Source organism: Lemur catta, chromosome 12 (genome assembly GCF_020740605.2).
Source record: "Lemur catta isolate mLemCat1 chromosome 12, mLemCat1.pri, whole genome shotgun sequence".
NCBI classification, from domain to species: Eukaryota; Metazoa; Chordata; class Mammalia; order Primates; family Lemuridae; genus Lemur; species Lemur catta.
In genome coordinates this window covers 13,461,951-13,486,698 of record NC_059139.1, presented here as the reverse complement: position 1 = coordinate 13,486,698, position 24,748 = coordinate 13,461,951, and positions in this window count along the sequence as shown.

Below are 24,748 nucleotides of genomic sequence, written 5' to 3'. Positions count from 1 at the left end.
ATATTCATGAGTCCTCCTATAGGTCTTTAAATATGTTTATTTGGCCACCCTGCTTAGTATAAATTACTATTCCCATTGCCCCTCCCTTGAAGTACTGCTCTGGGCTCCTGCCCGAGGCTATTGCTTCCTGGCCTATCAGTATGGAGGCCCAGCAGGCTGCAACCCTTTATGAGAAGTGAAGCTCTCTTTTCCAGATTTAGGAACCTCTTCATTCTACAGTTCACAGTAGTCTGAATTTGTATTAAAAATAGCTAGCTGCCTTAGAATTTCTTTCCTTTCTAGTATGTTTGTCTGTATTTCTCCAACATTCACAATATCGATTTTCTCAAAAACATTAATATTATTGTTGATTTTCATCTTAACCCCCTCCCCATAAATACAATTAAAATTTTGTGAAATATGTCACCTAGCATCATATTACTGATAAATTAAAGTCAGCGATGGCCCAGTTACAAATCTTCTTATTTAGACTAAGGTAACAGAATTTGACAGTTTCAGGTTAATTGTTGCTAGAAAAATATCCCTGCTAGGTAATACAGAAGTAGTTTTGCATTATTCCTTGCCTTTATTTTTGGGTTTTGCAGACTAAATCTAATTTGTTTCACTATAAATAGTTTCAGGTTTTTACGTATTTTAAATGCTGAAAAACCTTTTATATAATGATAATGTTGTAAAGGTTTTAATGTTTTAGCACATTTATTTTAACAGGGGTCTTTCTAATATAATAAATGTGTATATGGAGATTTTAGACTTCAATGACACTTTGAGAGGAGATATGTAGAGTATACTTGTAAAAAAAAATACAGGTGTAAATTTTGTTATATAAGACCAACAAATAGACAATATTCCCACTTCATAATGTTTTTCACTAAGACAAGCATGTTAAAATAGAAATATTCTGCTCCACCTTTGGGAAAGCCCTCTTGTCCCACTTGTAATATATTATAAATTTATGAGAATATACTTGTAACATATTATAAATTGAGACAATGTGACTTTTGCCTTTTATAATACAGCCATGTTATACTATCTATATGTGACCAACATATGACCCATTACCCCTAATCATAAGCCTCAAAGGTAACTATCTTTGTGTTTCATTGATCTAATAATAATAATCTTAATAATAATGCCAAAAACTATTATCAACAGCTAACATTTTTGTAATTCTACTAACTCTAAAATAGGATTTAGGATCTGAACAAGACAGAATACAAAATAGCAATAAGAAATTATAATAATAAAGTAAGAAAAAACTTTTACAATATAAATAGAACCAATAAAACAGCATAATATGAGAGGATGAGGAGAGGATCTATATAAATAATGCCACAGTAACAGATGAGGACCTGTTCTTTTAATCAACTTCCTCCCTTTGTTTATTGCCAGGTTTCACAGTCAATTTCCTCCCAGTAAATGTGACCACTGGCCAATTCTCCACCTTGTTACTTTATTCTTCAATGTTCCATTTCCTCACTAGCACAAAATACTTAGGAATCAAGACTTGAGCTCAATTTTATTTTTCCAGTTCCCTGTGAATTACTACCATAAGGTACCAGTATAAATAGCTGGTCTACACTCCCACTAAGATATGTCATTTTTTTCCCTTAGTAGAGGTCAAATTAACCAAATATCTTACATGAATTAAACTGTGGAAAGAGAGAGAGAAAAAAGAGTTCTCCCTTCCCTTCCCACGATGGCAAGCTGAAATCTACTATCTATTTCACCAATTTTAAATGTCAGAGATTTAGCTTAGATCTTGACAATGTTACATGATATTTCATAATTTCTGTATCATATCATATCATATTACTTCTTTCCCCATGCCCAAATTTTCTCTTTATAATTATCATTGATTTTACCATTGACTCACTTGAATTCTACATACAACTTAAGTTTTTTTTTTTTTTTTTTAGGAAAAAAGTTACTCTTCCATACAAATAGACTATAAAATTTCATTGTTTCCTTATTTTTTTTCCACTAAGAAGCAACATAAGTGCACGGGTTATTCATGTTATCTCAGTGATGAACATTCAGATCTACCTGAAGTACTCTTTTGCCACAGTAACTTAATTCTTAAACAACATTCTATTTTAAGAAAATTGGTGAAAGGAGACACATATTTTCCAGTACCACAATGTTTTTTTTAAAAGTACATGGGCTACAGAACCATATTTAAGAGATATATAGTATTTTCTCTGCATAAACCACTATATTTCAGTATTTAATCTCCCTTAAGGAAGATAAACTATTAATGTGTGCTATAGTGAATCAAAATATTCATAAAGGAAGGAATGGAGAATAGAAAACTACTTTGGCTACCTCAAATTCATATCTAAACATATCCAACCAAAAAATCACTTAGTGGACTTTTTCATTTAAGAACATGTACTAAAAGAATGTTATTAACAAAAGAGGCCAAATCTGAAATAAATTTTCTAAATCATCAATTCCCAATAAAGATGCTTTCAATATTGCTAAAGAAAATGTATGTTCTATGGGAACTTCAGTAGACTGAGTAATGGCTTCCTAAAGATGTTTATGTTCTAACACCTGGAACCTGTGAGTATATTACTTTACAAGGTAAAAGGAACTATTCAGATATTATTGAGTTAAGGATCTTGAGATGTGGAGATTATCCTGGATTATCCAGGTGAGAATGATATATTCACAAGGGCCCTTATAAGAGAGAAGTAGGAGTTCAGAAGTGAAAAAAGAAAGAATGAGGGGGGCGGGGAAGAGAGGAAATTTCAATGGGACCAGAGATTGCCATGATAAACTTTGATCCAAGGAATTCATGCATCCTCCAGAAGCCTCCAGAGGGAATCCAGCCTAACCAAGAGATTGAGTTTTGAATTCTGACCTCCATAACTCTAAATGTATTCTAAGAGAATAAATCTGTGTTGCTTTAAGCCATGAAGGGTTTTGGTATTTTGTTATAGCAAAAATAGAACATTAATACAAGGACAGAGATCATGTTTTTTTTTTTTTAGACTCTTAGATTTTTATTTTAATTATGGCTACATAATAGTTGTATATATTTATAGGGTATATGTGATGTTTATGGACTGCTTTCAGAGTTCATATTCCATCACTTCTACCATACCATATACATCAGTGTGGCAATACATGAATCATACAATCCAACATCTGCAACAGAAGAAAGATCAGAGAATGTGGAGGGCGAACAGTTTTCTTTTTAAAAGGTGTGATGTGGAGTTTGTATGTATCATTTCTGTGCACATCCCTTTGGCTGAAATTTAGTAAAATATCCGTACCTAACTGCCATGTGCCAGCTACAAGGGTAGTTATTATAGAGAGAGTACTCTCTTTTCAGAACCTTCCACCCAAGTGTCCATGCACACCCTTCTTCCCAAAGTTAGAACACATCTATCCCCTTCCCAAAAAAGACAACCCATGGTCTCATTCAGTCATTGCATCCAGTTCAGATACCAGGATCTTTGTGTACAGTCCTCTCGATCAAATAAGTCATCTACCTGTTATAAATTTCAACTATATCACTTACTTACAGTAAGAATATTAAAATGACAACAAAATCTCCTATTTGAAAAAGGGAACAATGACAAACCAGTCACTGGTTAGAGCAGTGACTGCCCTATCAGGGGAGGAAATTTCTCACTTAAAACTGATTGCTACTTGTTGGAAAGAATTTCCTGTCTTCTGTGGTCCCTGGCTTTTCCTCTGAAAGATTTGTTTTTGTTATATATTCTCCATGGCCACATCTGCATGAATATTAAAGAGGCTGCTTTTCTCAGAGGCACCGCAGTTTTTATAGCCTGCTTCCGTGCCCACTAATTTGGGAGCTAGAGATTTTTGAAGGCTAAATATACAGCTTCATTGGTAAAACAATTTCTTAAAAACCTCAGTGAGCTTCTGGTTTAACTGCATCTAGCTATTTCCTTGTGCTTGAAACCACATCCAAGGCTCATTGCTGGAAATAATTATTAAACTTGTACTATGAGCTTGCTTCTTTGTTCAGCCAGTGTCATTTGTTATCATTTTGATGGCAGCTATCTTGAAATCATAAAATCATGTAAAACAATAGACTGGTTTCAAAAGCAGCATTCTTAATCTGATGTTTTTCACAGATCATCTATAGATTCATTTGTTTGTCAAAGAATTTTTAATGGGCACTTTTCAGAAGGCTCTGGGCAGCAAGGTTATCTCCCGCTGAATATGGTGATAAAACAATGGGCTTTTCCAACCCTATCTGATTCCACACTTGTGGACTCCTTTTATTCTCTTCAATCTCTGCTTGAAATTGTCTAGTTCTTGCTTGAGCTCATTAATTCTTGAAATAAGCTAGCTAAACGTAGCAATCAATAGCTAACACATGATAAAATTCTGGCTCTTTCCAACAGCTTCTAGTGTTGCAGGCTCTTTAGGCAAGTAGTTTGCTTTCCTAGTTGCCAGAAGTGACATTTTTAAATAAATGTACTGCTTTCATTCTCACTGAAATGTCAATTCCACATTTTTTGTTGTTTATTTTTTTTGTGGCAGGCAGAAAGCCTTCCAATATACTAATTCTTTATCAGGTACAATAGAGGCTAAGTTGCTAAAGCTAATAAGCCCCACAATTTAGGGTTCTAAATAAAATAGAAGAATATTCCCTATTTACATTGTAAGTCCAAGAATTCTGTGCTCTATGAAACAGTCTAGGGACTCATGAGATTGGATGTGGCTTTGCTAGTCACAGTGCAGAGCTATTAATGTTGGCCTGGTCATCACCCTTTCCACTCAGGAGGAAGGTAAAAAAAAGAAAAAGTGAGCCATGGAAAATCATATTTAAGAAGGTATATTTCCTGTTATGCATATTACATTTACTTGCATAGCATTCATAAGAACTTAGTCACATGGCACACCTAGCCACAAGGGAGCTCGATAAGTACAAGTCTCTAGTCATGAACATAGGTGGAAGAACATAACTGAGTTACAGGAGAGCCAGTAGGGTGGTACTGGTGTGAAGGCAATATGTTATATGTAATCTTTGCCACTGAGCTCTCTCCATTGTCTGAGAACTCTTAATGGAAGGCTCTTGACAAGGGCTCTAAATGATAATTGTGCGTCCTATTATTTGGAGAACAGCTGTAGTTGATTCTTCCAACATTTCAAGACAAGACCTCAAATTACTAGAAATTCAGGCAATTTAGATTACAGGGTATCAACAGAGCTTTTATTCCCAGAGCTGTATTCTTTTTCATGTCTGTTTGCAAACTATTTCCAACCAATATCATAGCCCCTTTATATCCTTTATTGAAGGATCTGAGGAGCAGCCAAAACACAACAATATTCTGATCTTTTTAAACCACTTTCCCTAAAGCTATAGGTTTTGTATACAAAATGACCTACTAACCAAACGTTTTTGCAATGGCAGAAAAAGGTCAATACCTTTCTAGTTTGCATTGTGTCCCATACTGCTAGCAGTAGCCATATGATACAGCTCTATCCAGTGAAAAGTAGGTAAAAGTCTCCTCCTTTGATTTTCTGATGAAAACGTCTTGGCTCACAGGATCATTCTGTCTCATTTGCAACTTTTCCATCTGGAGGAAGGGCTTGATAAATGGAGATAAATCAACCTTATGGCAATCATTGAAGAGTGTGAATGAACATGAAAATTATCCTGCTGAGAATCAGAAAATGGAAAGACAGAAAGAACCTTGGTCCATGATATTGTCACTGAGTCTCTATATCAATCTTATACTATCTTCCTCTGGATTTTTCTTGTTATGTAACTTAAATTCTTTTTAATTTAACTACTGTTATTTGATTTTTAGTAGATGACATTCTTTCCTGAAACAAGGTGGCTGCAGTGTGTTATATTTAAAGCTCCCATGATTGGGAACATTAGAGTATGTCGGTCTGTTGCCTGTGATTTTCACCTAAATTAACCATGTGCCATGGTAGTTGTGCTTTGTTTAGTTCCTTCTGTCTAATATGGGCAAGCTCCATGATTTATGTTTCACCAATGAAATATGATGAAAATGTTATTTTGCCTAATCCCTAGCCTAATCCTTAGGAGGCCTGACAAATTCCACGTCTGTGTTTGAGGAACACAGAACCATCAGGTAAGGTCTTCCACCTCTGATGGAGGATGCCCATGGAGAAATTAATTAGGGCACTCACATGGAAAGGGAAAGAACCTAAGATTATACGACAAGAGAGAGCCCCTCACGCAGTCTTACAAGTGGCCACTGGCAAAACAAGAAGAATAACCCCCAGATAAGTCCAGCCACTATTGCACAACTTTGAAACATTACAAAAGTTATTGTTTTAAGTTGCTAAATTTTGGTGTGGTGGTATACTATCTCTTGATAATCACAACAGAAATGGAAACCAGGAAAGAAGAACGTAAAATTAAATGGCACTGGTTGTGAAACTGGGCAGTGGTCCCAGACTTGAAGGGACTCCTGGAAACTGTAAAGTTTGAAAGGATAGTGAGAAAGTTGCTGCTGCAGACCTGAGTTAAGGGGACTTGAGTTAAGTGCAGAATAATCAGCAAAAATGTTACTTGGATTAATATGAATGACAGAAAGGCTTCATATTGAAATAACAGATATGGCTATAAAATTTTCAGGAAGAATGATGAAAGTTGGCTTCTTTTAGCTGCCTAAAATAAAATCCTGAAGGAGTGAGATGAGCTGAAGAAGGAACTGTTCATTTTTAAAGGATAATTTAGAAGAAATATGAAGGAGCCAAGGGTTACTGGGTTCAAAAATGAACTGTTTTTTATTCCCAGTCTCTCCTGGCAGAGTAGTCTTCAAGTAAGAAATGTTATGAAAAATATGAAATCCTGGGTCTTGCCATTAAAAGTAACCTCAAGTCAACTATGTGATTGTTAGAGTCTTTCCTGATGCTGAGAAAATGTCAAGGTGATGCCTCTTAGACACAAGAAAAAAGCGACATAAAACTCTTAAAGATGTTTGACACTCCTTGCCAGGTAACAGGTATTCTAAGAATCTTGATAACATTGTACCACAGCACTTTGACTCTCAGGCCAAAGGGTATGCCTCAAAAAAGAGATTTCATGCAGTTGCTTGTGTGTAATGGAGTAGTATACAATTTTATATGTAAAAAATATATACGATTTTGTCAAAAAACCCACCTATATAAGTTTAAGAAAAATAGGAACAGAAAATTTCAAATAGAAGAAGGCTTTGTTGTTTCCAAACTTCTCAGGTAAGAAACAGAGTGAAAAAGAAACAAAAGATGACTCCAGATGGTGGCCAAGAAACAGAGCAGAATTCACTGGCCAGTCACTAGCCACATGTCCCTGATTGGATTTCAGAATTATAAACAACCAGTTCCTGCCCTGGGCCTCCCATTTTCAACCTTTGTGAAAGGAAATATCTGTTTTGATTTCCCTGTTCTTGTCTCACCATTGCATGTTGTGTGTGTCTGTGTGTGTGTGTGTGTGTGCATGCGTGTTTGTGTGTTAACTTTTCTATCTGAAGGACTTCAGATTGAGTATGGTGACATCTGAAGATCCTTATGCCCATGTGGACCTGATGGCATTGCATGCCCCAATGCCTGACCATAATTACACAATGGAGTAAAACATCTGGTCTTCTTGGGGTGGAAGAGGGGTGGGGAGTGTATTTTAATGTGGGAGAAATGTGAATCATTAGGGGTCAGATGACATACCATAATTATCTGTTAAAAGCATGGCCACAAAGGAACTCTGCTTTTAATTATTACAACCTTCTATGGACTCCTCTTCTTGAATCTGGGCTGGACCTGGGGTTTACTTTTAGGAGTACAAAATGGCAGAAGTAATATGAAGTCTAAACCCATACAAGGCCTGGCAGTTGCTGAGTTTGGGCTCTCGGAAAACCTCAATGACCACATAAAATATTCTTCTACAAATAAAAGAGATAAAGTGGTTAGGTCACATGGATTGAGAGACACAGAGAGAGAGAAAGAGAGAGATCATCCAGGTGAGCCTCCAGCTCTCAAGATCAGTGCATCCTTTAGCTGATCTTAGTATAGAATGTAGCATACTGAGAAATAAGCAAATATTGTATAATAATCATGTAATAATAATAAATAATCAAATTCAATGCATCAAATTTGAGTTAATTGGTTAAGCAGTAATAGAGAACCACAACAGTTTGTCCCTTTGACCCTTTTCTTTCTGGAGTGTGGACACATGGTTGTATGGCAGCCTCTTTGTAACCATGAGGCAGCATGAGTGAGGATGAAAGTTAATGAATGCTCTAACAGTATTAAGAGGTGGGAAAAAGAAAAAAAGGAAAGTTAATGACTGAGAATTGGAGGGGGAAAGACAAAGAGAATCTGATTTCATTAGGTTATCATGAAGACTTTCCCTCAGCTCCACGCTGTCTTTCTCTGGGCTTCTCTTGTTATATAAGAGAGAATCCTTTATATTTAAGCCATTTTAAGTTGATTTTTGGTAGATCATATTTCTTCCTAATAAAATGTGCCTATTCTGTGTTAAGTTTAAAGTTCCTGCTATTGGTGAATGTTAAGTTATGCCTTGCTTTTGCCTGCGAATATAACCTGGGAGACATATTTCAAAACCATAAATTCCAAGAGCAGGATAATAAAACAGCAAGTAAAGCATTGGGTTAATGAGTCTCTTTTTGGAAACATTAGCCAGATACCATGTGGAACCTAGGCAGATTAGGTGAGCAAGCATATCAGATTTGGACCTATAAAGGCCTAGTAGAAGATTTTGGCACTAATCATTCTTCTTTTCTGTCTATGGAGATTAAGCCAGAATAATATATTTTTTTCTTTTTGTATCATGTTTTTATTCTTCAATTTTAACTATGCTGCAGATATCAGCAATATATATCAAAGAGAATTATGAAATATAATGAAGCAGTGCCAAAAAATTTCCAACTCAGTATGAAAAAAATAATGATATGACCCTGTCACATAGAAAAAAAACTATAATAAAAAATTAATTTTCAAAATCTAGAATTTTTCCACACTGTATCTTTTACACATACACACACACACACACAGAGTGAACAAATACTACACTTTATAAATTTAGGAATTTCGAACATAAGCGAAAAGGCACTGGTTTGTTTTACAGGTTATTTGATGCAAGATATCTCATTTTATATTTCTTAATTATAAAATAAGCTGGTTGTGGGTAGATTTGAAAAAGTTTGTGAAGGCAAACCTATTCATTAAAATCAGAGAATCTGAATCATGATGGCAGTTAACATTGACCAGCATCTGAGAAAAATGTCATATTCATTATAGTCACATTCATAAATTTCTTTTGATTAGGTTTTATGATCTTCAATGGAAATTTTCAGGGCCATTGAAAAATCTCACACACTTTTTTCTGTGTCAACCTAAATTCTTCCGAGAGTAAATAAGGAAAGTGAATAGCTCTGTTAGACATTTCTCAATCATCTTTAAATGGGTCATGGTTTTAAATAGAATGTGTCAAATTGAAATGATATGAACTAAATTATATCTAAATTACACTGTACCATCTGCTTAATGAATTCTTTACAGGGGGTCAGTGAGTCATCAACTACTAATTGTAATTTATCTTTTAAAGAGTCAAAATCAATGTATATTTTTCACTGAAATGAAAGTCAAATAACTAGCCTCAAGAAACAGCAAAAGAGGTAACTGGACAATAGCTATAGATATTCAGTGTCTATAACAAACAAAAAAATTCAGTTATTAATGTCTGATATATAATTTATTGCTAAATTCAGCTCCTTTTTGATTTAGTTTCCTGAACTTGGTCTAAGATAATAGATACATAATTAAAATTATTAAGTCTTTGTCATTTAAAATATTCTGTGACTTATGTTTTCATTATGTGTATAAAACCTATATTTAATATATTAATAGCTATATCTAAAAGTTGAACTTCCAATCTATCTTATTTTGATGTATTAAGTTTTACTTTACTTTTTGTTTCACCATTTCTCTTTTACTCTTTACTGGTTTGAAATTGCAAATTCTATTTCAAATATTCAGTTTCATGCTTAAAATTTTAACATGTATACTTGACTGAACACATCCTATAGTAATAAATTTCTGCGCTCTTTGTGAGCAATATAAAATATTGATATTTCACAACTTCTCAGCCACTTTAAACGTGTCATTTTCTATATTTTAATTCCATCACTCCTCCCCACAAAATATCCACTATCAAATATTTATATATGGTTAATACTTGCTTAGATTCACCACCATTTGTACTAATTTCTGATCTCACCAATCCTTCCAACATATCACAATAGAATCTATGCCTGCTTTCCTTTTTCTTTTTCTTTTTTTTTCTTTATTTTTTGAGACAGAGTCTCACTCTGTCACCCAGGCTAGAGTGCCATGGTGTCAGCCTAGCTCACAGCAACCTCAAATCCTGGGCTCAGGCAATCCTCCTGCCTCAGCCTCCCTAGTAGCTAGGATTATAGGTGTGTACCACCACACACAGCTATTTTTTTCTATTTTTAGTAGCGATGAGGTCTCGATCATGCTCAGGCTGGTCTCAAACTCCTGACCTGGTCTCAAACTCCTGCCTCAGCCTCTGAGAGTGCTAGGATTATAGGTGTGAGCCACCACGTTGAGCCTCTATGCCTAAGGTATTAAAGATTAAAAAAAAATTCTGTCAGTAGTGGTCCATTAGTGTTAGTCTATTTGCTTTTGTTTGATAATATTTTTATTTTTCCCTTGAACTTGAAATTATCATTATTTGAGTGGATAATTCTAGGCTGAGAATTATTTTCTCTAGTCTTCAGTTTAGAAACTTGTCTAGCTCTATATTTGTTGTTGAAAATGTGTTTTCACCTAAATGCTGTTTCTTAACAGACACTTGAATGATGTTATAATAACTTTTAAAATATTTTCTTTATATTTGATGCTCCATAGTTTCATCATAATGTACCTAGATTTATTCAACAAGTGTTTATTAAGTATCTTCTAAGTGACAGTCGCAATTCTAGAATCCATGGATATAGCAGTTTTGAAAATTACTGTGCTATATCTAGTCTGAGGGCTATCTTCCATAAATTCTGGGGAAATCTCGCCTGGTGTTTCTTGATTATTATGCCTTCTTTCATACTCTATGACTCTATAAACTTTTTATTAGATATATTTTAGACATTCTTATTCTACATATCCATCTTTCAAACTCTCTTTCATATTTTCTGATTCTTTAACTGTTTGTGGTAAATCTTTGCATGTTATTATTTCTACAAATTTTCTCTTGGGCTAAACCTAGAATGTTCCTTTAGGTTTATTTTACATTGTTCTCATTTTAATATAAATATTTATAGCTATAAACTTCCCTCTGGAAACAGTTTTAATTGCATTGTATACATTTTGTAGTTTTTTTATTCACATTTTCATTCATCTCAAATCATTTTCAAATTTTCCTTGCAATTTCTTCATTAACCCACTGGTTATTTAAGAGTGTGTTGTTTAATTTCCAGATATTTGCCAATTTTCCAAATTTCCTTCTAATAATGATATCTAATTTCATTGATGTTGGAGAGTATACTTTGTGTTATTTTAATTTTTTATATTTTATTGAGGCTTTTAAAAATGTTCCATGTGTACTTGAAAAGAACGTGTATTCTGTTTTTGCTAAATGAAATGTTCTACATGTGTGTTACATAGTTGGTTTACAATATTGTTAACATCTTTTCTTTCCTTGTTGATGTGCCTATTTGTTGTATTCTTTCGAAAAAGAGGTACTAAAATCTCCAAATATTATTGTTGAATTGTCTATTCTTTCCTTTAACTCTGTCAGTATTTATGTAATGTATTTTGCAACATGGTTGTTAAATGCTTACGTGTGTAAAATTTGTATATATTCCCTAATCCATTGACTCTTTTAACATTATGTACTATTGCTCCTTATCTCTAGTAATATTTTTTGTTTAAAGTTTATTGTTTTTTAGAATTAATAAACAACTTCAGCTCTCACAATTGTTCTTTACATAGTATGTCTTTTTCCATCCTTTTACTTTCAATATACTTTTATCTGTGAATCTGAAATGTTTCTCTTACAAACATATAGTTCGATCCTGATTTTCTTCATCAATTCTCACAAACTTTAATTTTGATTGTATTTTTCAATTCATCTACATTTAATGTTATAAATTTTATGGTCAGATTTATATCTGCATATAATCCATGTTTCTTTTGTGTCTATATTCTTTCATGTGTTTTTAAACTTCCATTTTTTTACTGTTATTTTATATTAAGTAGATACATTCAACTGTGATATTTTAATTGCTTAGTGATTTTTAATTATATTGCTTAGTTACTTTCCTAGTCGTTGTTTTAGAGTTTAAAAAATAAATAGTAGTTTCCATAAAATCTGCTTCAAATTTATACTGACTTGAGTCCAGTTTCTGAATTTTATTCCTATATAGATCCATTCCTCCCTCCCTTTTTGTGTGTTATTTTCATATATTCTAGGTCTATAAATGTTACAAACCTAACAACACATTACTCACCATTTGTTTCTCTTCATTTCTTCCTGTGGATTCCATTTACCATATGGTTTCCATCCATCTCCGTTGTGCTGCAAATGTCAAATACATAGCATTTCTATATGTTATTGGCTAAATGATACAATTATATAAATGCTATTTTATACAATTGCCTTTAAAATCAATTATAAAAAAAGGAGAAGAAATATTCAGTTATAGTATATCTAATGCATTTTATAGTTACCTGCATAATGATCTTTACCAGCTCTCTGTTTTTTCAGTCATGTCAATTTGAATTGCTATGTATCACTTGCTTTCAGACTTAGGAATTTATTGGTCTATTTCATGTAAATTGAGTCTGATAGCACCAAATTTACTCAGCTTTCATTTATCTGGGAATGTCTTTATTTTGCTTTCATTTTTAAAAATAGTTTTGCTGTATGTAAGATTCTGGTCGACAGACTTTTTTGTCTTATTTTAGCACTTCGTATATATTATTCCATTGCCTTCTGAGCTACATTTTTTTCAGTTAGAAATCTATTGTTAACTTCTTAGGGTTTCACTGTACATGATAAGCCATTTTCCACTTGCTCCTTTCAAGATTTTCTCTTTATCTTTGGCTTTAAACATTTTATGTGATGTGTTCAGTGTGGATCTCTTCATGTTTATCCTGTGGGAGTATGTTAAGCTACCTTTGTGTATAATTATTGTTTTTCATCACATTTGAAAAGGTTTCAGCCACTATTTCATTGAATATTTTTCTTTCTCATTTCTCATTCTTCTCCTGGTGCTCACTTTCTCTCTCTCTCTCTCTCTCTCTCTCTCTCTCTGCCCCCTCTCCCCCATGTGCATGTGTGTGTGTGTATAAAATATATATTTGTATGTAAATTGAAAACACATTTGTACACAATCAATGAATTCCACTGACTCTTGTGTGCAGAATTTAAGGCAACAAAAAACAAAACAGAACAGAGAAACCCCAATTGTTAGTTTTCAATCACTATTCTATTCTCTTATTTTAAAAATTGAAATAATGTCAGCTTTTAATATCCTATATTAAATGCCATCAGAATTGTATGATTCACAATGTGTTTTTTAAAAATGGTATTAAACAATTCAAGCTCTTAGAACGTGATCAATGTCTCCTAGTGTTACTCTCCTAAGGGAGAAATCTTAATCTACCTCACAATGCTAAAATGTCACAGCTCTTTGACATTAAAAGCTGCCACAGCTTTCTAAAGAAGAGAATTATTCCAATGATAGGGTGAGATTTTCCCATTTGTCAGACGCTGTGCTGCTTTAAAGATTAGATGTCAGGGACATAGTGCCACAAAGATTTCTCTGTGCCTCTCTGCTACCCCTCCATAATCAACTCTCTCCCTTATTTTACTTTGTTTAGGGATATGTTTCTTTCGTCAGTACTTCTATTATTTTCTATTGATGCTGTAACCAATTACCATAAACTTTGTGGCATAAAACAACACAAATTTATTTTTCAGTTCTGGAGGTCAGAGGTCCAAATATGTTTCACTGGCCTAAACTCAAGGTGCCTGCCAGCCAGCATTAATTTTTGGAGGCTCTAGGAAAGAATTTATTTTCTTTCTGTTTCAGCTTCTAGAGGTTGCCTAGATTCTTTGGGTCATGGTCGCCTTTCATCTTGAAAACCTGCTGTGGCCAGTCAAGTCTACTCACATCGCATCACTCAGACAGTAATTCTCAGGACCCTTGGAGTTACATTGTGCCCACCCAGATAATCCAAGATAAGGCCAGCTGTTTTAAGGCCAGCTGGTTAGCAACCTTAACTCCATCTGCAATGTTAAATTCCCCTGAGCTATGTAACATAACATATTTACAGGTTCCAAAGATTAAGAAGTGATTATCTTTGGGGGGCTTTTATTCTGCTTACTTCTATACTTTTGGGTTTTTCCTGAATACAAACATTGCAATTTGATTAAACTTGAGGAATGAATTATTGTTCATTTTACTACCACCTCAGGTCTAAGTCCTATTAAAGCATCTCAATGCTTTTACAATGAACAGTATGCAGCCTAATGGAAATCAAGCAGGAGGGGAGGGTGAAGGAGGGGGGAAGAGGAAAGGGCCAAAAACCTACCTAATGGATATGATGAATACTATTTGGGTGATGTGCATACCTATAGTTGTGACTTAAGCATTACAAAAGTGATACATGTAACCAAAAATATTTGTACCCCCTTAATATTTTGAAATTAAAAAAAACAACAACATTTAATGTTGTTTGCCCTATTGGTTTTGTATCTGCTTGGGACCTGTGTATATTCATGCATGCACCTGTATGCATACATACATATATATACACATGTGTACATAAACATATATGTGTAAAGAATGATATAAGATTTTTAGCAAACAGGAGGTTTTTGTTTTAGTTCTTTGCATATCAACTCAGAAATTAGGGTCACAGGAATAGTTTAAAACTGGCTGTCTTTTGTCTCAATTTTTTATTCTCAGAAAAACCATTTTTAACTGCTCTACCCCTGATTTATATTCTTGACATGCTCTCAAAGATTATGTTTTTGTACTACCAATTTCCAGAACAGTTGAACAGACACTTTTTTTCCTTTTGCTTTAAGTGAAGAAAATTAAAATTACTAGTTTAAAACACAGTTTAATTTGTAATCACATTGGGTTTTGTCAAATTAATCAGTGGCTTCTAACTGACAAATGCCACAACTTTTTGGTTTTTTCATACTGAACACTGTTCACTTTCTGCCCACAATTCCTGAAATGTTAATTTTTTAAAGAAAAGCTTTTCAAAAATCAGGTGTGTGTATTGTGTGATGTGTGTATATATGTGTGTGTTTAAATTTTTCCCAAAAGATGGCTTATGGCTCAATTAAGTTTTTTTTTTTTTTAATTTTGTGCTTGAAACACAGGGATCCTTGTTTTTGTTGTTGTTGTTGTTTGTTTTTTTTAAATCAAGACTCCTAGTTCTAAAACCTCAGAAATCCCATGTGTCTTTATTTTAAAAAAAAATCAAATTGGTTTATAATACATTTGATCATACCACATTGCTAAAGGTCAAAGCGGTTTTACAGAAGTATTCATACTTTAATGTCAAGTCAGAAAGAAACACTCTCCAACATTAAAAAAACGTTAACAGGTACAATAACTCCCACACAGACCTTGCCATGTTGTTTTTATGATCAGCCATCCTTTTACTAATGAGTTTACTTTATTTTTGAAAACTCTCACAGAGATAGCCAGATCCTTGGAAAGTTGGTGAATTTTTTATTAATCCATCCATTTTCATCCATAAGCCTATCCAAAAACATTCCCAGATAAAGATTTTCTTTGTTTGTAGCAGTCTTTATTTTCAAGGCTCATTTAAAAATGAGGAGGATTCCCTCAAATAGCTTTTGTTCTAAGTAATCTGAGCTGTTTGGGGAAAACATGAGAACTTCTTTAATAAAAGTAGTTGATTCCTCACTAACATGCTGTAGTTTCATGAATCTTAAGTATAGGGTTATGCTAGGGACATTCAGTGTCTCCTGTAAGACTATTATATTGGGCCTGTCCATTACAAAGCAAGGAAGGAGAGGAGATGGACTCCACACTCTCAGTCTTACCTGCTATCTTCTCTGACTCCAAGAGGTGAATGAGAGAGGAAAGGAGAGGGAGAGTGGGCAAGCATGACAAAGCTGCCCTACTTGTGAGCCATTTTGAAAACCCAAGAGGGGAAACTCGACTTTCTTTATCAGCAAAATGAGGTGGGTTATAAGTTGGTTGACCCTAGGAGGAATTGTCTCTCACCAAATGTTGTATCCACGACCTCTACGGCTCCAGCAGGTTCTCAAGAATATGGCCCAGGGCTCCATGCATATAAGTGAATGGAGTTTTATAATCTTTCTCCATTTTCTTCCCGCGTCCTTATCAACAGGTTATATTAAGTACTTGCCAAAAGCAGAGGTAACTTCTATTTTTTTTCTTTTAAAATAATTAACAAATAAACACTTTAGGAAACTAAGATATCAAAAAAATTGAATTATTACAAGCTCATTTATTCCCAAGTCAAAACAATTGCATTATATTAAATTTTAACACATGGACTCTGTTGAGATGTTCTTATTTAGAGCTGTGAGGAGATTTGGATACCTCGACTTTGAAGGGCAAGTGAGCACTGGTTTTGACTTAGACTTGCAGTGTGCTGCAAACGTACAGCACGTTATACATTTCTAAACTTTCATGAATTAAAATGCATGGGCAGTGATTACATCTTTTTATATCTTGCAAAACGGTTTCTCTCTTAATAGTAATAAGAAATATCAAGCAACTTTTAAAATTATCTCACTGGAGATTTTTAAGCATTGCATATTTCCTATAGTGTATTAAATAAAATAGATCTTTTCAAGAAAAATGAACAAAAATATTTGTGTGACTTTCTTGAGCTCAATAGTCAACACTCAATTTGTTTACTTTTTATTGTAGGCTTTTTCCACAAAAAGAGGCAAGAATTATGAAGTGACTAGTGAGTGTCAAGGAGGTTCAGGGTTATAAATGAGAATTGTCTAAGCTTAATTTTTTAATTTTCCTAGAAATAATTTACATAGAATTAAGACTATTTTGCTAAAGAAAACATAGAAAGTCTCCTTTTGTAAATGCAAATTATGACATAAAGTTATCTCCCTTGCCAACAGTAAATGTTTTGCTAGGCAGAAAGCAAATGTTTGCCTAAAATATATCATATTTAGAAATGGATTGGATATAAAAATAGCAAATTTACATTCTATAAATTATCCACTTGAAGTCCTAATATTTACCTCCATCATGTATTACTGGAGTGACAGGAAGCAAACACAGCCAAAAGTTGTGTTCACTGAGATTGTTTTGTCACTCATGCAATCTACCTTATTTGAGATGAATCTTGAATGTGAATCTTGATAGCAATAGCCATGCAGTGATCATTTGATTGGTTGTACAACATCTTTATATATTTTTTACAAGATATACAAAGCTGTAATCATTGCATTAGATAACAGATTTCAGTTTTTTAATTCAGAAAATTACAAATATATAAAATGTAGATAAAACATGTTGGAGAGAATATGGAGAAAAGAAAACCTTTATATGCCATTGGTACAAATGTAAACTAGTACAGCTACTATAAAAAACTGTGTGGAGGCCCCTCAAAAAGCTAAAAATTCTCTGGGAGGCCAAGGCGGGAGGATTGCTTGAAGTCAGGAGTTTGAGAACAGCCTGAGCAAGAGTGAGACTCTGTACTAAAAATAGAAAGAAATTAGCTGGACAGCTAAAAATATCTAGAAAAAATTAGCCAGGCATGGTGGTGCATGGCTGTAGTCCCAGCTACTAGGGAGGCTGAGGCAAAAGGATTGCTTGAGCCCAGGAGTTTGAGGTTGCTGTGAGCTAGGTTGACGCCACGGCACTCTAGCCTGGGCAAAAGAGCAAGACTGTCTCCACTTGAAGCTCTAATTCAGGGGGGCAAGGGCAATATACGTAACCTAAACTTTTATACCCCCATAATATGCTGAAATAATAATAAAAAAAAGAAACAAAGTGCTATTATTAACTTGAAAAGAGATTTTATTACAAATACTTGGAAGTATTTTGTTTCTGAGAGCATACCAATCTGATTTAGGCATCACTATTTTTGTTCTGTTTGAATAAATTTCTGTCAATTTATTCATTCAATAAATATTGAAAAAGCCACTGGAAAAAAAAAAGCTAAAAATTGAATTACTGTATGATTCAGCAATCTTCCCTCTAGGTATATATCTAAAGAATTTAAGATCAGTATGTCAAAGAGATATCTGCACTTCCATGTTTATTGCAACATTATTCACAATAGCCAAGTTACGGAATCAAACTAAGTGAACAGATAAAGAAAATGTGAAATATATACACAATGGTTAGTAGTCAACCTTAAAAGATAAAAATCCTGTCATTTTTTAATGAAAATAAGCCAGGCACAGAAAGACAAATACCAAAAGTTCTCACTTAAATGAGGAATGTAAAACTATTGAACTAATAAAAACAGAGAGGAGAAAGGTGGTTACCAGAGGTTGAGGAGTAGAGGAAATGGGGAGATGTCGATCACAGGGCACACTGTGTCAGTTAGACAGGAGAAATAAATAAGTATTTGAGGTTATGGATATGTTAATGAACATGATTCAATCATTGCATATTGTGTATCTGTATCATAGCATCACTTTATACCTCATAAGTATAAATGACGATAATATGTCATTATTCAATATAATGAAAAATAAAACAATGTAAAATATATCTACTGAGACTGAATGATGCCTTATTCTGAACTGGAAACTACATAATTGACCAACATAATCAAATATAATTATATATAAAGGCTAAAATGGGCTTTCTGCTATCAATGTTTGTATTTCTCCCCTCTAACAAATTGATATAAATCAGCCTGCCAGAGGGAATAATTTTAATCCAATCAAAATTTCCTTTGACATCCAATTTTCTTATATTCCATAAGGTCTTGTTTACATGCATACTATTATTTTTTTCTTCATGATTTCTATGTTACATTTTAGTTATTTTAAATGCATTTGTTCTAAGCACAGTTCCTTAAATATCTATTCTTTAGCTATTGATTTCTATGGAAATCTTTATTTCTCTACAAAATGGATTCAGGGAGTGCATATGTTTATACTCTCTCTTTTCTTCCTTGTTGCTATTTGTCTTCATTTATCTTCTACCTGATCACTATACTGTACACACACACACATATATACATACATGTGCATATATATGTATGTAGATATAAAGTGTATGTATGTTTTTTTCTCAATAAGGAATAAATTCAAAATCCATTAGTTATGGGTTTAAATACTTTTTATAAAAGAGTCACTTTTTCCATTGTATATGAGCTAAGAAATGATACCACAGTTCTGTAGGCCATTATACTTCCAATGTAGCATTATTAAATTTAAGTCACTCCATGATCATAAACAAACAATGGTACATATTTAGGAGAATAATGCACAGAATTGAGCAAGAAAACAGCTTGCTCTGGACTCTGTGCTTTACAGAGCTCCAGTACAGCCCTTCCTCTGGCCACACTCCTTTCCAAAGGATAAGGAGTTCACAAAACCAAAGGGTTGGGTTACTTGGAAGTAATGTTATTAACCCCACCACCATCATCTTTTAGATTATTCTGTGGAGCATAAAGACCTAAAATTATGTCCCCAAAGGGCTTTGATACTGCTTCCAGAGCCTGTGTTCCTTGCCTCCAGCTCTGTCTTTCATGGTGAGCCCTGCATACAGTGTGCACAACTAGAAGCCATGGGGGCTAATGAGAAGGTGTTTGCAGGGGTACAGTGGTAGACTAAACTTGGCCATGTCAATTGAGGTGCCCAACATGTGTGCATGCAAGACCTCTCGTGGTCTGAGACAGTTGCAGGAAACCACATTTGCCCACATCCCCAGATTCTGGTGCTGGACTTTGAGGGTCCAGAATTCTAGTTCAGACTTGAATTTATTAGGAAGGCATATGTGTTAAAGTGGGAGAACAGAATATACTTTATTTAACAGTTTGTTAACTTGATTTATAACTCTTAAATATTTGAACATATATGTGTCTTGATTATTATTCTTGCCCTGGGCCCTATGAATGCTAAGTTCAAGATATTTAAATATTTCATTAGATATAACAAAGCAACTAAATACACTCACAAACACCAATATAAATCTTGCATTAGTCTCTGCTTTTAAAATATAATGAAATATTTCATTTATCATCTTATTTAGAGCGGAGCCCTCATGATACCTTTGGTGGTTCGGTCAGAGTTGAACAAAGTATTCCGTTTGCATGCCGATGCTTTATTTCTCAAAACTCCCAAGGTATAAAAGTGTAGGACACATAGGTCTTACCCATATTTTTTAACCTAGACTCTATTAATAAGACAGATTATTAGTCATAAGTAAAACCTCAATGTTTTAGTTCAATCTTATTTATACCTATTCAATTGTTTACCTAATATCTGTTCCTAAACACACACATTTCAAATAGAAACTGTAAGAAGTAGTCTGGATGAATCAAGAATCAAGAATTGAAATGGAATCTGAGTGACAACATGACAACACTCTTTTGAATATTAAAATCAGTGTACATGAACCAAATTTAAAAATGTGCCATCTTATAAGTGTGTCCACTCTATAAACAATTTGAACCTGTTCATTGATAATCAAGCTAATAATGTTTTTGACATGAATTCCTGTATATTTCTACCAAAATATATCAACAATTATAGTTTGAATGTTCTTATACATTATTCATTAAATTGGGACTTTATTTTTTTATTATGTTTAAGGTATATGGTGAATGTTATGAAGTGACTGATGGATGCTCAGGTTTGGAGAAGCAAAGATTAGAGAAAGAACTTAATTATATCTCTGATATCTTCCTTTCTTTCTGGCTATGGCTCCATAACTGTTATGTTCAAATATAAGATGAAATTTCCGTGGTCCTTCCTTCACCATTTTCCAAAGGGGACTGAGAACCATAAAGAGACATGTGAATGATGCTCAGTTGTCATCGGATAATACTGTCGTTAACACTTATTATCACATGATTAGATTGGATATTTGGCCATCTCAGAGCCAATTTAAAAGAAGAAAAAAACTACAAGGCAGTATATGATAACAAACACTGTAATGAATGCCTGGATAGTGATATCGTTTCAGAGAGAATGAGACATTTTATCAACTGCATGTTAGCAGTTTGAAATGGCAATGATCAAATCAACCTCTCCTCCTCTCCTACCCCCCCCTACCCGTTACATATTACTTACTTGTTAAACCTTCTACCTTCTCAAACCAGAGCAGTTATCTCAGCAATGACATTTTTAGTGATGGGAGAAAATCATCATAGCTCTGGGTAATTGTGAGGAAGAATAAACACAGCTCTGAACTTTATAGGTCATGATATCTCTGTAGCTTGTGGGTATAGCTGCATTTTGAAATAGATAACTGTCTCCCTTAGCATCTTCCTTTTTTCTATTTTTTCTTGTAAGTTTACAAAGGTCAGATGCCAGTATGATCTAGAATAAGAGCTTTTGTGGCTGACTTTGAAAGGTTACTTTAGAGAAAATCTCATGAAGCAGCAGTACCCCAAAGTGCTGCAGGGAACATGGCTAAAATCTTATTCCTTCCTAATAGAGCTTCTAACACATTAGAAATATAGAGCATCGGATTCCTAAAAGTGTTTGAGGGATTTGATTTCTATTTACTAAATAGAAACGAAGAGGTATCTCAAGGTTATAGTTATATTTCCGAGGTCATGTCCATGGGACATCAAAGCAGTGTGGAAATCAATTCTACCATCATAGCAAAGCCTGAAACATCTATTTAATGATTTATTAGAATAATAACTGGAATGCAACATATTTGTGAAAGAAAAGGAAATGTCACAGGCCTATTTTCTCTACTGACTATAATACATAATGTATTGGTCCTTCCAAAATCCACAAACTTTTTTATTACTGTTTGTTCCATAAAACCAGAAATACCTTGGCGTACGTTTTTAGGAAAACATTACAGTTCAGAGTATTGCCAGAATTAAGTTAAGGGAATCTTGATGATATATTTTTATTTAATGCAGTTGACAATCCAAACTGAGTGAGCAGTTGGTGACTAATATAAGTATCTGTATGAATCAATTCCAGATATTTTAGCTGTGAATGACTTATGATAATTATAATTAAAGCAATATGAATGTTCCTAATGACATTCATCATTTCACATTTAATAATAATTGTCTTTTAGTAAAGCATGGAATATCCCTAATTCGGAGGCATGATCATATCTTAAATTTCTAGCATTAGAGAGTTATTACGATTGATGGCTTTCTTTCTATTTTGTTAGAGTCAATTAGCCTTTTCTTTTCCTTCCTAAATTCTCTGCAAGGCATTTGTGAGAACTACTGCATGCTATTTGCACAACCATAACATCTAGCCAGGTGTCTGATCATTACCTCTGCTGGAAAATCTCACTTCATGGCTGCTTCAAATTGTTTCTTAAATATGTGTGGGTCAATACACACATATTCATAGAGTAGCAGATTGTCCTGCTTTGGCCCCATGCCAACTTTTCACCAAACTTGGACACATGCCACTTCTGTGACTGATCAGAGCACAGCCTATACCCAAATGAAATTAAAATAAAAATAAATTTTAAAAGCATTTAACCCACACCTTGCTGCAATATCTAACAAAACTTTCCTGGAGGCTTAAGAAATCAGCAAAAGTACAATGCAGAAAGCGAGTTCCCTGGTAACAAAAGTGATTACTTTTAGGGCCCAAAGGTCCAAGACAAATATCAGGATCCCTGAAAGTTTTCGTATGTTCAAGGGCTGCTCAATCACAATCCATCAAAATTTTTGGTTTATCTCAACTCTGAGGGCTCAGTTCACTAAATTCTTCATTTCTACGTCCTGATTCCCAAAGCTTCAGTAGAGAAGAGAGTATCCTCTTCTTTTAAATTCAAGGCTCCATCATTACTCCAAAGGAGGATACAGTACAAATATCCATTTATTTCTGTGCCACACCCTTTCTCTTATCTGCTAGGGATTATTCAATCTCTCAGTCTGGGAGAAAATATCATAGCATTTTTCAAAGTCTGAAATAATTAATCCTAAAATAATAAATACTATATGTGGGCCACCAGCAGTCTAGCCTAACTCTATTTTAAATCATGAAATAATTTTTTAACTCTTTGAAAGACAATCTCCTTAAAAGTACACAAAAGTGCATGTGTTCAAATACACAATGGCTTTACAGCTTTTGTTTTCATGTTTGCACATATGTGGGTGCTCACCAATACTTACATATAGGAGTAAGTAAATTATTTTACATTTGTATAAATACAGTACTCTGCTACTAATTACTTTAGTTTCTGAAAACTAAATAAATATTTCAAATTGAATTGATGCTTTTTCTGCTAGAAAAAGAAATAATGTGTTATGGGCTGATTCATGTCCCCCATAATTCATATGTTGAAGCCCTAACTCTCAATACCTCAAAATATAACTGCATTTGGAAGCAAGTTCTTTAAAAGGTAATGAAATTTTAAAAAGTCATTAAGATGGGCCCTCATCCAATATGCTTGATGTCTTTATAAAAAGAGAAGACTGGGGCACAGACAGAGAAAGACACCAGGCACATGCTCACACACAAACACAACTGTGTGAATACACGGTGATCAGTCAGCCATTTGCAAGCCAAGGACAGGACTCAGGAGACACCAAACCTGCTGACACCTTGATATTGGACTTCCAATTTCTAGAACTGTAAGAAAATAAATTTCTGTTTAAGCCATCCAGTCTGTGGTATTTTCTTGTGGTAGCCCTAGCAAACTAATACACAGTGCTTAATAGATTTTGAATTATAATTCTCTCATAAAATAATAAGCATAATAATACTTATGTGAACACTATTTAGTTTTTCCACTTGGCATCCTGTTACACTACGTATAGATAATGATATATGTATGATATATGAAATAATTATTCTCTAAATTAGAGAAAAATTAATACCATTATCATTGACTCAAATCTTTTAAAATATGAATATTTATACTGTAACTTTTTTAAATAGGTTAAATAGAAACTGAAAACCTGGAGAGATTTGGATATTTGTTTTTCAAACATTTTTAAATTTAATTGGCATCTTGGAGTTCAAAGCGATGTTTTAGACATGACATAATTAATTTCTTACTTGACTTTTATGATGTTGGCAAGGATGATTTTAATTTTCCCATTGTACATTTTTTTTGTGAATGTTAAATAAATAAACTACCAAAGACAAAACTGAAAAAAAATACATACATAGCCTAATCTTTGAAACACTTTAATCAATTTGATTTTACCTTATAGAATGTCTTTTGTATTGAATATCCACAACATATAACTTTTGAAAGAAAATATCAGCAATTTTGAGCATTTGCTATGTCTAAAGGCTTATGCTAGTCATGATACAATGTTGTATCTAAACATCACAACACACATAGTGTAGTTGTGTCTCCCCAATTTGCAGATGTGACAAAAGGGATTCAGAAAATTAACTGATTTGCCTAAGTTTGCAAAACTAGCAATTAACAAAGTCAATATTAGGGGCTGTCAAATTCTAAACCTATGTTTCTAAGTATTAATATACAATATTTTTAAGATGAATTTGCCTGAAGGCAGGTTCCCAATTGATAAATTCTAGATGCATCCTATATACAAAAATAAGTATGTATATACATATTGTACATATTTGTATGTATGT